The 16,033-nt window shown below is 44.5% G+C and overlaps 2 protein-coding genes across 2 annotated transcripts in view; both read left to right on the forward strand.

The window, feature by feature from the left end:
* LOC132870287 (NACHT, LRR and PYD domains-containing protein 12-like) overlaps window positions 1-16,033 on the forward strand; it is a 361,706-nt gene that overhangs the window by 98,674 nt on the left and 246,999 nt on the right. The gene's annotated exons all lie outside the window — the stretch shown is intronic.
* Window positions 10-16,033, forward strand: part of LOC132870703 (NACHT, LRR and PYD domains-containing protein 12-like) — a 64,388-nt gene continuing 48,364 nt past the window's right edge. Inside the window, exon 1 of the mRNA XM_060904502.1 lies at window positions 10-145. The gene's annotated coding sequence lies outside the window, so the exon portion shown is untranslated. The remainder of the gene's footprint in view (window positions 146-16,033) is intronic.

Consider the following 16,033-nt stretch of genomic DNA (forward strand, 5'->3'; position numbering starts at 1 on the left):
GTGAATCAGTTCTCCTGAAGTGAAAGTGTTTCTCTTTCAGCTGAGGCGCCGTTATGTTGCTGTTGGGAGAAAATAATAATAAAAACTCCAACTCCAGGCAGAACCGGTGAGATTAATGAAGCCCAGCATGGAGTGCTGAGTAAAAGTGAGTGATGTGTTGGAGAGAAATGTGGTTGTATTTGACTGAGCTCGTGTAAAAACAGCAGTAAAACTGCGGAACTGAAATCACCTGAGAAGGTGTTTAATGGCTAAATACAGGTGCAATGTCCTGCATCAGTGACCAGTGTTTTCTCATAAAGAGTGTCTTTAGGCTGCTTTCTTCCCTCTGCATGTTTTTCAGACATGTTTTCACTGTGTCTGTTGTGTAAATTCCAGCATTTCCATTTAAAGGGACTGACTGCAAAGGCATCTGAAATTTATATGCATTTTATATAATGTGTGTGTATGGAATTTTCCTATGTCTCACAAGAGCAGTTTCATGCGGAAGAGATTTGATCATTGTAATGTGCTGAAGGTTGTTTTTTTCCTCATGACAAAGAGTTTTGCTGAACTGTGGTGTGACCGGTTCGACCTGTCTGGGGTTTAGAAAACCTGTATGGACATGGAGTTACTCAGGATTACACTCACTGATAGGAATGCAGATCTAACCAGTGAACATGATAGTTATAGGGACTGTATGTATAAAGACAGTATTCAGATCTTCACAGATGGAGCAAAGGATTTGCAAACAGATGCCACAGGTTCTGCAGTTGCTGTGCCCAGTTACCAGGTGGAAATTAGTCTGAGAACTTCTGATGGTTTGAGTGTCTGTATGGTGAAATTGTTTGCCATAATGTTGTAGCGCCCTCCTACAGTAGACTACACCACCCCTTGACTTTGCACCCTTAGAGCAAGGGGAACTCTGTCCCAAAAAATCCACAAGACAAGAAGTTTAGAAAAAGTATACAAAAAAATACAGTTTTTATTAAATATACATTAAAACTCATGCGAAGTGTTACAAGAGGTTAAAACACAAACAAATATGCTAATAGGGGAAAACTCCTACACTACCTGGCCAGGTTACCAGCCTACTTAACAGAACGGTGACCACACTAAGGGCCAGTCTCCATATACACTCATGAAGGGAAACAAACCCCTAAAGCAGCACACAAAATAGTCCAAAGTATTCACACACTGCAACCCCTGTTACACATAAAAGGGGAAAACAAACCCTTAAAGTAACACACAGTGAAGAGTTAAGCACACTTGATCAAATAGAGCTCACACACTCACTCACTCAAGTGACTGGTAGCAAAAGGAGACTGCATGCCCATATACAAACACTAATAGCTAGCAAGGCTGGGCCAAAGCCGGGTGCTACGGAGATATAATAAGAAAGAAACAGACAAATAAGGAAAACAAAACAAACAAGAAAAGAAATAACCCCCCTCAGCCTGCACTGTAAGCCCGGATAAGTTGAGTTTACTTAAAAAATTTGAGGAAAGTGGTTACCTTAAAAAAATTAAAGTAATGTATAATCAAAACTTGAGTGAATTAAACTTAAATGCTTGATGGGAATGGAATTGCTATTTTAAGTACAACACACTAGATACCAAGTTGATTTAACTTAAAATCTTTTGCTAAACCAATTGCTTTGTCTCATCTCATCTCATTATCTCTAGCCGCTTTATCCTTCTACAGGGTCGCAGGCAAGCTGGAGCCTATCCCAGCTGACTACGGGCGAAAGGCGGGGTACACCCTGGACAAGTCGCCAGGTCATCACAGGGCTGACACATAGACAACCATTCACACTCACATCCACACCTACGGTCAATTTTAGAGTCACCAGTTAACCTAACCTGCATGTCTTTGGACTGTGGGGGAAACCAGAGCAAACCCACGCGGACACGGGGAGAACATGCAAACTCCACACAGAAAGGCCCTTGCCGGCCCCAGGGCTCGAACCCAGGACCTTCTTGCTGTGAGGCGACAGCGCTAACCACTACACCACCGTGCCGCCCCTCAAGTTGGTTTAATGCAATATAAATAGCAATATTAACTTTAATGAACAAAAAAAGAAAACAAATGAACATTCTTTTTCTCTTTTATTTTAATGTAGATAGCACATTTACAAAAAAAAAGGAGCAGAAAAAAACAACCAAATCCTGGATTCACAAGACTGACAGCATGGTGTTCATCTTTCTTAATGGCAGGACTGAGAAAATATGCATATACTATATAAGATTTTCACTAACAGAAATATTTACTTTCAGAGAGAGAGGGAGAGAGAGACAGGAGGGCAGAGAGAGAGAGAGAGAGAGAGAGAGAGGATGGAAAAGGTAAGCAATAGTGATGAACTGACACACCAAAAACCTACTTAACCAAATAACATGTCCAAATAAATCCAAACAAATGACAGTAACTGGATCATTAACCCATGATATCACTGCCCACATCATCAGACAAAGTGAAAACAGCGCACAAACGGCAGCGCACTTATCTAAAAGAGCAACATTAAAAACTAAGCACCTGATATCTGGAACAGCAGAATACTGTATCTGGAACAGTAGCATACAGTAGCATCTGGAACAGTAGCATAACTACTTGAAACCCCTTAGACTTCAAGCTGATTTTTCAGAGTCTGAATTTTGGGTGCCAGCTCACTTTTACCCAGGTTGAACATCACCTGCTGGACAAAGTAAAAAGTGTTTTTCATGTACTTTGGATAATCCAGGTGTAGGGCGTACTGTATATCAGCCCAAAAAGGACACAGAAGGCCTGAGGAAGGTTGGGCAGCTCGTCCATCACCACACTGCCTTCCAGGATGATTCCTACTCTGGACGGGTTCAGCTGAGGACTTTCTTCATCAATGCAGAGGATTCCCACTGGAGTCTGACTGTATAAGTCCTTGCAAGTTGCATCCTGACAAGAGAAAGATTGACAGTACAGGACACAATTATACCAGTTAGATATTTAAAATGAAAAGCCTCAGATAATAAGTGAACTGAATGTAATTATTGAAAGGACAATAAAGACTGGTCATATTTGGATCTGAGTGTTGCAAGTGCTAATTCCAAAACTGTCTGTTTGGTAACTTGGCAACTAAGGAAACTTAAAGGGGTTTGAGTGCACTTTTTGGAATAACCAAGATTTAACAAAAAACTTGGGCTAAAACATTTAATTAAACTTCCAATTAACTACGCCATTTCGCTTTGTTTGATCCGAATAATGAACTAACCTAGCCCATTTCTGTTCATGGTCGTCTCAAAATGCAACAGCACTTACCAAATTGAGTGAACAATGATGCACCAACGGACCGTCGCCTTCCTTTCTCTCTCCTTCTCCCTTGTGCTGCGCAGCGTGGAAGACCGCGTTTTCTGTGCTGTAGGTCGGGTGTTCAATGCAGCTAACAGCTAGTGAGCACTTAGCTAATAGGGGAAGAACGTCAATTCTAACGTTAGCTACTTAATCGTACAATATATAATGATTAAACCTATGATATGGTTGTGCTGTATACTTACATTATCCGAAAAGTTTTCAAAAGTGTCCCATTCCAAATCCAGAGAGCTCTCCACCAGTGGCGTAGGCACATAAGGGCAACAGTGGGCCGGTGCCACTATGATTGACGGCTGGCCCACCCTATCGGAGGTGTCCAACTTGATTGACAGCTGGCTCGCCCACCATAGAGGAGGTGTTTTTAACGTGAAATTCAATGAACAGCAGGATAACAATAATGTAACACGAAACAAAACACTTTGAATTAAGTATAATGTTACAACTATTTACAGAAATTATATTTTTGTCAGTGTTTTTTTTTCTCTATAATCATTTTGATTGGCTAATGCCCGCGTTTTTGATAAGCGGCAAGAAGCAAACATCCGTTGCTATGCCAAAAAACGGAAGTCATCGCTGACCTAGAATGCTAGTTTAGCTGCGCTAACTTAAACAGAAAATGTCTAAACAGACATCGCTGTCCTCTTTCTTTAATAAGCCAAAAAGATCGAAATCAGAAGAAACAGATGTGGACAATGATGATAATGCCGTTACAAAACAATAGCGAATAAAGACCCGTTGTCTATAATGTAGGTTTGTTTTTTTTGTTTTTTTTTTAAAGTAAGCAAAATAGGGGGGTGAAAGGGTAGGGTTGTCAACTGTCCCTTTGTTAAGATTGCGCTGCGTGCTGTTCAGATGCGTTACCAGGAGATCTCCGAGGACAAGAAGAGAGCGAACCACATGAGTTAAATCGATCTGGTTTATTCTCTGCGTGTCCTGACACATAGCTGCGTCAGGGCGTATATATACACACTTCTGCATAGGGAGTATCAGCAGTAGAAAGTTATGGAATGTGTTTTGCACACTCAGTATCAAGGTCACACAGGAGTTATGCACAGTTCAATAACCGCGAGAACATACTCTTTTGCTTTTCTCTGTACCTTCTAGTTTCACTGAAACCACATTCCTGGTTCCTCCTGTTCTAGGGGGTGTATGGTCTGCTCTTTCATGTATAATAAAACAACTCCTTATATGGTGAGTTGACCAGGATATGAAATAGGAACAGAACATACGAAAGTACAAAATGTACAGAGCAGCACGTATTATCTCTGGCCTAAAGTTAACCCTAAACTGCTACACTACACGACAGTCACCCTTGGGCCGCGCATTTACAAGAGTAGGTTTAGGAGTATTCAGGATTATATTCTTACAATCCCCTCTTTAATACTCTGACGCAAGCCCAGAGTATTATTCACACCCCAGTGTATTGACAACCTTACCTCTGGGTCTGTATTGTCTGTCAGGAAAACCTTAATTTGAGTATACGAGGGCCACAGGCTGAGCCATGTCATATTAACCTTAGAATAGTTAGATGGGGCTATTCGGACTGGAAAAGGATCGCTGCTGTCATGGGGTAACAAAGAACACACATAACAAGGTATACTCATATTCATTGATGTTTTTACAGTGAAGTTTATATATTTCCAAAACTCGTTATCCCTTGGGTCCCGGTGTATTGCTTGTGCGGGTAACCCTGCCCCAAGCGTTGAGATCAGCACGATGATGAAGAAAGTCATACTGGTCACTGACTTTGTTCTCTAATGCTCACAGGGTGCAGACGGCGAAAAATATCACAGGCTCCCGTGCTTTTCAGACTCTTCAGCCCAGAACTTTGCAAGACTCACCAACCATCCCCTCTTTGTAGATCAGCCGAAACTGGATTGCTCCAGATGCTGGAAGGGGATCCCTGAAAAGGCCGTCAGCTATTGTCACAGCAACTTTCTGAAACACAAAAATCTGTTAAGCATCAACAATATAGATTTCTATTACATTGGAGCCTTCTTTATTCTGCTGGCATGGATCCACTGTGGAAAAAGGTCCGTTAGTACAGCCGTGCGAGTTACAGCGAGTACATCGGTGGGCCCACTGTAGGGTGACTCCTCCATGGGAGCGTTTAGTTTAGCGAATCTCTTTACTAAAACTCTGTCCCCTACCTCAAAGGGGTGAGTGTGTGCCTCTGGAATGGGAGGCTTTTTGGAATTTACTCTCGCCCAATACTCATCCAGCACCCGCATGAGACCCACCGCGTACTCGCTGAGATGTACTTCAAGATCACCCGTTCCTATAACCTGCATGCCTCTACGCCAAGGGACAGGAAAGGGGCGTCCCATGACGAGCTCGTACGGAGATAAATTGTCGAGAGCGACCTGAGCAGTCATGCGCATATCAGCGAGGACCAACGGTAAAACTTGGACCCAATTTTTCGTGCCTGCGTCTTGCATAGCCTTACGCAACTTACCCTTAATTGTTCTATTCGCACGCTCCACAATGCCAGAGGACTGTGGATGGTATGGGATATGAAAACGCCAATTGATCTTGAGGTCTTTACATAGCTCCTGCGTTACCTTAGAGGTGAACGGCGTTCCCTTATCAGAGTCAATTCCTACCGGAAGACCGTAACGTGGGATAATTTCCTGTGTAAGTTTGTTCACTGCTGTTCGGGCGTTCTCTTTGCTACACGGGAAAGCCTCAATCCACCGTGAAAATTTGTCAATCATGACCAAAAGGTATTTGAACGGGCCCTGCTTTGGCATGTGAGTGAAGTCGATCTGCCATTCTTGGAAAGGCGTGTCGGGTATGGGAAGGTGCTGATGTACCGCGCCTGGTTTAGATAGATTATTCTGGGCGCACGTTAAACACTTGTCCAGAATGTTGTGTGCGTCTGTGTGCAAATTATTGATGCAGAATGTTCTGTTCATATCCTCCACTACCCCTCTTCGGCCGCGATGAGTGGGACCATGGAACTCGCGGACGAGAAAGGGAGTACAGTGACGAGGTAAACAAAGACGGCCCTGTGCGTCAAGCAAAACGCCACTCTTCTCTGTCGCGCCCTGGGCGTCCCAGAACTGTGTATCTGCCACAGAGGCCGAGGCCTGGATAGAAATGAGATCTATGTCAGGTAAGACAGCGCTAACCATGCGATCAGTAGAAACTAAAGCGCAATTAAAGCCTGGAGGCAGGACACCGGATGCGGCCGCAGCTTTAGCGACTCGATCAGCGAATGAATTGCCCTTTACTTCAAATGAGTCCCCTCTTGTGTGCGCGCGTGTCTTAACAATGGCCAACGTGCACGGAAGGAGACAGGCGGTGATTAAATCAGTAACAAGTGAAGAATGAGAAATGGGCTTACCGTCGGCTGTCGTAAACCCCCGAGACGCCCAAATGCGGCCGAAGTCGTGCGCCACGCCGAAAGCGTAGCGTGAGTCGGTGTAAATAGTAACGTCTGTGTCTTGAGCCAAAATACATGCGCGAGTCAAAGCATAGAGCTCCGCAGCCTGAGCAGAAGAAAAAGGCAAAGAATGAGCTTCAACAATTTCATCAGGGAGGCGACAGACAGAGTAACCACACAGGAACACACCATCCGCAGGGCGGGAACAGGAACCATCTACAAAAAGAGAATCGCCTGTAGAAAGAGGGGTGGAGTGTAAGTCTGGGCGGATGCTAGTCTCAAAAACGATATTAGAAAGACAGTCATGTGAGTCAAACGCAACATCGTCATCCTGTGAGTTAAGAAGACGCTGAAGAGCGTGGGCGACAGAATCAAACGACGAGGAGGGCTTAACAGTGAGATGCTCTGTGGCCAAAAGAATAAACTCATAGCCAGAGCGACGCTGAGCAGACAAATGCTGAGTGCTAAGATTCCGCAGAATGTACACGACGTCATGTGAAGTGTGTAAAATGAGCGGATGCGACAAAACAAGTTTTTCAGCGTCCGTGACCATGAGAGCACACGCAGCAACAGCCCTAAGACAGCCAGGAAGCCCTTGTGCCACAGCGTCAAGAGTTTTAGACAGAAACGCGCAAGGTCGCATGCCCCCCCCGTGCTCCTGAGCCAGCACCCCAGAGGCGGTCCCCTTCTGATTGCACACATACAGGTGAAACGGCAAACGATAGTTCGGCAGCCCGAGAGCAGGGGCGGAGCACAAAGCTTGCTTCAGAGCCTTTAAGGCCGTTAGCATGTCCTCAGTCCAGACCAGGGGCTGAGTCAAAGGATCTGAGTGACTTATAGCTGAACGCAAACACTTGTCATAGATTGAACAGTCAGGGATCCATTGACGACAGTAATTGATGAGGCCCAGAAATGCCATGAGAGCGTGCTTGGTTGCAGGTACCTGAGTGTCCATAATGACTTGAACGCGTTCCGGGCTAAGCCTCCTGGAACCCTGGGAGAGGTCATGTCCCAAGTAGCGAACAGTTGTGAGGCAAAACTGCAACTTCGTGCGGGAGACCTTGAAACCCTTCTGCGCCAGGAGTGTGAGGAGAGACAATGTGGCGGCAGCACAAGCGTCTTGATCCTCCGCCGTTACCAGAAGATCATCCGCGTACTGGAGCACCGTGGAGCCCCGGGGAAGACAGGGATCAGCCAGCGCGTCCCGCAATACGGCAGTGAAGACCGCCGGTGAGTCAATGAAACCCTGTGGCAACCGCGTCCACGTGTATTGTCTTCCCCTGTGTGTGAAAGCAAACAGGGGCTGAGTCTCATGGCCCACAGGAACACTGAAAAAGGCAGAGCACAAATCAATCACAGAAAAATAAGCATGGTCACACGGAATAGAAGACATAAGAGAAGGAACGTCAGGGACCACTGGAGCCACGGGAACGATGAGTTCATTTATTTTACGTAGATCTTGAGTGAGGCGCCATGTGCCATCCGGTTTTGGGACCGGGTTCACTGGGGTGTTATACGGGCTGACACAAGGAACCACGACACCTTGCTGCAAAAGAGATTGTAGAATATTGTCAATACCATCGAGCTTACTAGGAGACAGAGGGTATTGTTTAACATAAACAGGTGTAGAGTGTTTAATAACAGCTTCATACGGAGAGCAGCTCACAGAGCCCACATCGTCCTTATGATCCGCCCACAGGGTGTTAGGAAGAGCAGAGAGAACAGGGGAAAGAGCTTGGGACGTACAAGCAGCGTTCAGAATGTTATGTGGCAGCACAGAACTGGATAGAGCAAAAACATCAGGCGGAGCACCGTCCGGAGTATCAACAATCATGTGTGAGCCGCTAAAGGAGATCGAGAGTCCGAGAAGACTCATGAGGTCGCGACCTAAAAGATTAAAAGGGCACTCTGGCATAAAAATGAAAGAGTGTGAAAAACGCAATGAAGGGTCCAGAGTGCAGATGACAGGTAAGGGTGGTGTACAACTAGAGTCAAAAGGAACCCCTTCTATCCCCACAGAGCTAACAAACCGTGTAGATAAAGGACCCTCATAATCCCTCCCTACTGAGGACATAGTGGCCCCAGTATCAAGTATAAACGGATACTCCCTTCCTGCCAAACACAGAGGCACAAGAGGGAGCTCCGCGTTACGAGGAGAGCTAAAAGAGAGATTTAACATGGCAACGGCTGTGGATTCCGTACCCTGGGGGCAGCCCTATAGCGGGGCGTGATAGCGCTGGTCCTGTCCGTTATTCTGCCGATAGCCCTTAGGTCCGGGATTCTGGCCTTGCAACACATCCCCTAATTCTCCCGTCCTACTCTGCTCATCCCTCCGCCGCGCATAGCATTCCCTCATCCAGTGGCCCTCCTTTCCACAATAGTGGCACCTGCCTGTTTTCTTCCGGTTCCCACCCGACCATGTGCGAGGCCCGGTGCGTGTTTTGTCATTATTATGACGATACGACCCGGGGCCCTGTGGGGCCACAGATAAACATGCTTTATTAGTCTTACAATCTAACAACCCATCACTTTCCATTGTCCTCAACCGTTCACCCGCTTGGCGAAGGACCAAATGAGTCCTATCGCTCAAGTGATGTTTCAAAACGTTCTGAACCTCAGGGCGGCAGTTAGATAAAAAGGTGGACAGGAACATTGGATTGGGTTGAGTCATGTCCAATTCTAACCCACCCAGGTGCTGCCAAACTTCACCAAAACGTTTCCAAAAAGCCGACGTCACTTCTGACTTTTCCTGTTTACAGTTAGTAACCTGCGACAGATCACGGTTCGCTTGTTTCATAGCCAGTAAATACCTAGTTAACTGCTCACGCAGGAGCTGCAAAGCATTCGGTGTGTCCCTCCAAAAAAAATGTCGACACGGTGCGCTGACGCGGACGGCCACCTTCCTGAGCCGGAGCTATTTCTTCCTTTATATTCATAGCGACGTCATTTCTAGGTTGCAACACATCGACTATTTCGAGCAAACGCTCCTCATCATATAATCTGTGTCAACTGATGAGGTGTTCAAATGTGCGAGCTGATCTGAACAGAGCTGCCAGACATACACATACAGAGGGCTTCCAAACCCATACTGCACACCGCACATTTCACTTACTTCAATAGTTAGTCCATCTGGAGTGGATGTGAGATTTACTTCTAATTTGCACATTAAATCATGTGCTAACAAATTTACTGGACATGTATATGAGATGAGGAATGAGTGGGACGTAACTATTCCTCCCTCGCTTTTAGATGGGAGGTTAACTGAGAAAGTTTTGGTTTTAGAATAGCCTTTAAAACAGGTCTCGGGGTGTAAACACCCTTTGATTTATCCCATACCTTCTTCATGTCAAACCATTTATCATACCCTGCGCGCATATAAGGGCGGTCCCAATCCGGATCGCCTAAGCTTTCATAAATCATACGGTGCGCTGAAGCAAGAAAGCCTGGATTAAACGTCCCATCACGGGGATACGATGGAATCTGAGGATTTGCCTCCGTCCACCCAGCCAAATTGTCCAGCCACGGCGTAACGTAATAGCCTAAACCACACTTATTCATCCATTCCGCTGGGGTGTCTGTGACCTCAGGTTTAGGATACGAGCCCCCCATCGTACATTAAAGCAAACGGATCTGAACAGAAACAAACAGCAGATATTTATCTAAATTTCTATAGCACGCTCTTCCTGGACTCGAACCAGGGAAAACAAAGCCCTCCTTAGGGCACTACACAAATTTCTATAGCGCGCTCTTCCTGGACTCGAACCAGGGAAAACAAAGCCCTCCTTAGGGCACTACGGAACTACTTCCAACCAGGTAGTCAATCAAACATGTCTTACCTGATTGAGAGTATCACGTCGGGGTCACCAAATTGTTAAGATTGCGCTGCGTGCTGTTCAGATGCGTTACCAGGAGATCTCCGAGGACAAGAAGAGAGCGAACCACATGAGTTAAATCGATCTGGTTTATTCTCTGCGTGTCCTGACACATAGCTGCGTCAGGGCGTATATATACACACTTCTGCATAGGGAGTATCAGCAGTAGAAAGTTATGGAATGTGTTTTGCACACTCAGTATCAAGGTCACACAGGAGTTATGCACAGTTCAATAACCGCGAGAACATACTCTTTTGCTTTTCTCTGTACCTTCTAGTTTCACTGAAACCACATTCCTGGTTCCTCCTGTTCTAGGGGGTGTATGGTCTGCTCTTTCATGTATAATAAAACAACTCCTTATATGGTGAGTTGACCAGGATATGAAATAGGAACAGAACATACGAAAGTACAAAATGTACAGAGCAGCACGTATTATCTCTGGCCTAAAGTTAACCCTAAACTGCTACACTACACGACAGTCACCCTTGGGCCGCGCATTTACAAGAGTAGGTTTAGGAGTATTCAGGATTATATTCTTACACCCTTACAATACGGAATCGTCCTGTATTTCAAAACAAAAGATCTGAGCTGAAACTTGACACAATTCTTAATCTTGCCATTAATCAGAGGGCTGTGAATCAGATGGGATTTGCTAATATATTCACCCTAAAATTGGTTAGAATGCAGGAAATTGCATCTAAGAAATACAATTTTTTTCTGGGGGAGGACCCCCAGACCCCCCGCTTACAATGGGGTCCACTCTATTTCATAGAGGTCCACAGTATTACAAATTTCTGCCTACGCCCCTGCTCTCCACAGTGACAAAAGCAACTTAGCCAACAGATGAAAATGACGTGAAATTGGTAAAATACCACCTGTAACTGTCAAACACGCGATTTCCACTGCTCTTAAAGTTAAAACAAACATTCCCACCGACAGTCAGGATCCAAAATACTAAGTTCAGAGAAGAAACGTTGGCTGAAGCTCACTCTGAATTTTACCAAACCTCACGTAACTGCTGCTGATCTGTGAAAGTTAAAATGGCGGCTTCACAACTCTGCGCAGATTAAAAAAGAGGTGTGGTCATGACTAAAACTTAGAATTTTAAGGCCATTCAACTTAAACTTATTAACACTTTTGACTATGTGTACAAATTAGTAGAATATACTTAATATTTTTTAGTAATGCAATAAAACTTAAATTTTTACGTACATTGTAATTAAAACATTTAATTAAATACAAAGTCCGGGCTTACAGTGTGTGGATCACTGTTCAAATCAGTTACTCATCCCTCTGGCCACCAGGACGGGGGGAGGGGGGGGAAACCACTACAAAAAAAAAAAAACAGAAAATAAAAATGCAGCAGCAGCAGCAGCTAGCACCATACACTCACTTCATACATTCAGTAAAATAAAAAATAACTTAAAAGAGAACAGCAGCTGAACAGCGCAGCAAAGGAATCTAAACAGAAAAGCAAAAAGAACAAAAACATACCAAACATTAACAGTTATTATACACAGTCAGTTATTGCACATAGTCAGTGTTTAAAACACCCATACCAAATGTTAGTGCAACTTCACCATAAAGTTGGTTCATGCCCCATGTAAATAACTACTAATACCAAAAAATGTAATAAAACAACACTATTTCTCACATGATTTGCAACATACCTATAGCTATATTACGTTACACACACACACACACAGTCTGAAAGGCTCCGGAGACAACCCCACTACTCAGACCGCCACTAGTTACACAGAGAGAAAATACTAAATATTACCACACCAAAGATAAATATAAAACAGATTGATACTACGGCATACAACGTTAGCATACCTCATTGAGCACGAACAACATTCCTGCACCAGGCAGGGCCGTCGACAGGGGGGGACAACCGGGTATTTTGTCCCAGGCCCAGGCATGAGGGGGGGCCCAGAAATGGTCCCTCATGAAGATGCCATTAATCATTGTTTCATTTCAAAATGTGTTGATTTGGGGGAGAAAAATGTGCTATATTTGCATTCAATGAATGATTTCTGGTTCTTTTGCCTTTATTGTCTTTGAAAATAGATTCAAGAACCCACCTACCAACCCTAATGCAGAACTGGTTTGGTCTTTGATTAAGGCGCCAAATAACACGGCACTATTCCATCATAACGCTTCGACAATAAGCGTGCGAGCCCGTTTGCCAACATGCACAAGTCAGGAGCAAAGAAAAGAAAAGAGAAAAAGAGATGAAGAAGCCAAGAGCCTCAGGGGCTCACTGCATAGATATTTTAGAAAAGATTCAGATGATGCAGCAGGTGGTGAAGGCAGTGGGGCAGCTGAGCCAGGTAAGACATAGATAACTTTTTTCCAGCCCCGTAATGTAACCCCAGCACGCGCAACGCGCCATTCATAATTATAAAGTAGGGGATAGCAGGATACACTGAGTGAACACTGAAATGCACAGGGCATTGAATTATTTCATAAACATATCGGTTTAATAACACTGTGTTGCATATATCTCAATGAAGCAAAGAATAGCACATTGGCCCGCAATCATATCCAAATGTTTTAGGCACGCTTGCTGAGCTGCGCTGAGCTGGACTCCGGTTAGCTGAAAGCCCGTGGAACGCTGCCTCTTGTTAATTAAACCTTATTTTGTTGGAAATCATCCCATGTAGATACAATGGCATGTGAAATTGCCAGCTAGATAGAGTTTAATGTAACGAATGGGCTATAAATGGGGTGTTTTGAGGTTAGTCTGTTGCAAAACATTAAACTTTCGCTTAGACTGGATACTCTTCAAACAATTCCCTTGCTCAAGTGAAAAATGATAGGCCTGTATGAAAAGCTCAATTAATGAAAGTAGCCTAATAAGCCCTAAATGAATTAAACAACCTCTGTTTTATTGTTGTTGCTTACACGTTAAGATTTTGAAATCTTCTCGGTCCAGTTCTATATCCAGGGAACATTGTAATCCTTTTGGTTTATCCGTAATAAACGTGTCAGCCCCCAGGTCAGATAGGCTAATGTTACGTGGTTGGGAGGGTGTCAATTTTTTTTGTAACATTCTAAATCGAGTACGGAAAGGATGTTTATGAAAAACAAGACAAAAAAAATACACTGAAAAACTCACTGTACACATCACTAGTGGTGATGCTTCTATGTTCAGATTTTGGGAAAGCCATAACTCCGTTCTCATTAAGGCCCAGTTCCATCCCGTAAACAATCATTTTGGTTTATCAACTACCTGCGCTCAAACATGTCACAGGAGAGGCTCAATGGGCTGGCTATGCTCTCTATAGAGCGCGAACTTGCAAAGAAGCTGGACTTCAATGACCTTATTGACGACTTTGCCACAGCAAAAGTCCGGCGCATTGCATTTCGCACCTGAATAGTTGCAGACTAAGGAAATGTTCAAACTGTAAATATGTTGAAATGTTGAAATAAAATGGTTGACTGTAATAATGGGCTTGGAATACCTGTTATTTAAGGGTTGGAGTGAATGGAGACTGTGAAAAGAGGGGTTGGGTGTGGGTGGTTGCTGTGTGGCGATGTGCGTGCACGTGTATGTGTGTGTGTGTGTGGGGGGGGTCACTCAGATTATTTGGGGGGGGCCCACTCAGATTATTTTGTCCGGGGCCCAGCCAAAGCTGTCAACGGCCCTGGCACCAGGTAGTGGAAAATGCCGCAAGCGTGGGGAGAAAGCTCCCGGGTACTCCTCCCTAGGCTAACCAAACAATGTAAATTTAGTGCTCAAATGTACCCAACACAGGCTTCCCCTGATAAAAGAAAGCGAAACTGCAAGCATACCTTACTTATGAAAACACCACCCAAACGCCACAGCTAACTCAGCTCAGAGCCAACACAACTCGGAGCTAAAACGCCGCCAACCACACAGCTTAAAACTAACGTGAGAGGAAAGCTAGCTGACAAGGACCAATGCCTAATTACGGACCAATCACGTCCGTGCTAAAGACAGCACATACACAGGAGGAGGGGAAAAATAGAAAGAGGGAAACAAATGCCAGAACTACTCTGTTCTCATTCCTACATGCTACAATGTAAACAGGTAAACTGCAAAAATATATTCATCTGTAATGATTCCGTGTCAGCACTTACAAGCATGAAGACAGGTTCAACCAGAAGTCATCAAGATCTGCTTTATGAAATCCTGTTTACCAGTTCAAGAATGGTTAATCAGGGGAAAAATATCACATTCATTTGGGTCCCAGCACATTCAGGCATCCAGGGGAACGAGAGAGTGGACAAACTCACAAAAGAAGCAGTCAGAAAAGAAACTGTTGAAGCGAGCATCAAATTCTCAAAATCGGAGGAAAAAGCATCGTGTGGAGAAAGGGAAATCAACAGTGGCAACAGCTATAGGATAACGGGGAAAAAAAGGGAGACATTTGCACTCAATCCAAAACAAAATAGGTATGTTAAGAAGCAGGAGATCAAACCAGAAAGAGCAAATGTTTATTTACTTTTTATGACTGGTTCTTTTTGTACATGCAGTGATCTCATGCATTCAGTGTGACCAGTAAACTCTTGTGGAGTTGTGACCGTCAGCCAGTTCAGACTTTAAACCAACTTTTGATATTGTGGACATTGCACTCCCCTGGGTCTTTTGTTTACTCGTGCAAGGCCGGAGGAAAAGGAAGAGAGGGAAACGTGCTGGAGTTCTGTCCTGCTCAAGACAGAGCATCAGGGAGTCTCCTCTGCCCAGCATCCTGCTCACTAATGTTCAGTCTTTGGACAACAGACTGGATGATCTGCGTGCACGGATTAAACACCAGAGGGAAATCAGAAACTGCTGTGCTTTGCCGTTCACAGAGACGTGGCTGGAGCCCTGTGTTCCCGACTGTGCAGTCACACCGGAGGGTTTCACTGTTTATGGGAGGGGTGTGTGTGCGCTTTATGGTTAAATCTTCATGGGCCATGGATGTTTGCATCTTAGCAAAGTATTGAACTGAACTAGATCCACGAAACAAAAGATGAATATATAATTTTCTGTTACTGCTTCTGTATTCTTGTTTCTTTCTCTGGAAGATCAAAATATTAGGGGTATAACTCCATACTTGCTACCGTGGAGTCGAGCCCATGCATTCTAAGGCTAAGATAGCAAAGCACTAGCGAGAATGATTTAGTTATCTCTCCAGAAAAATGACACGTCATCTAACCTTGCTCTGTCTTGCAATTGCACTCATTTGGCAGGCTTTCCTTTTCTTTTCCACTAGTGGGAGAACCAAGTGCGCCATGTTTGCCCATTCTGACTTGTTTTGGTTAAAAGTAGGTCAGACACGCCCCACGGTGGTCACGTGATGTTGTTTACTTGCTTCAGCGATCTCCAGAATCGTAAAATATGGGACACTTTTTATCTTGGCAAAATGTTTCCACACAGGATACACTGTGTGTGCGTGCATCAGTGAAACATCTCGAAAATCCAACAGCAACGTTTTACCCAGAATTTAAC

This window comes from Neoarius graeffei, chromosome 22, assembly GCF_027579695.1.
Source record: "Neoarius graeffei isolate fNeoGra1 chromosome 22, fNeoGra1.pri, whole genome shotgun sequence".
Taxonomy (NCBI): Eukaryota; Metazoa; Chordata; class Actinopteri; order Siluriformes; family Ariidae; genus Neoarius; species Neoarius graeffei.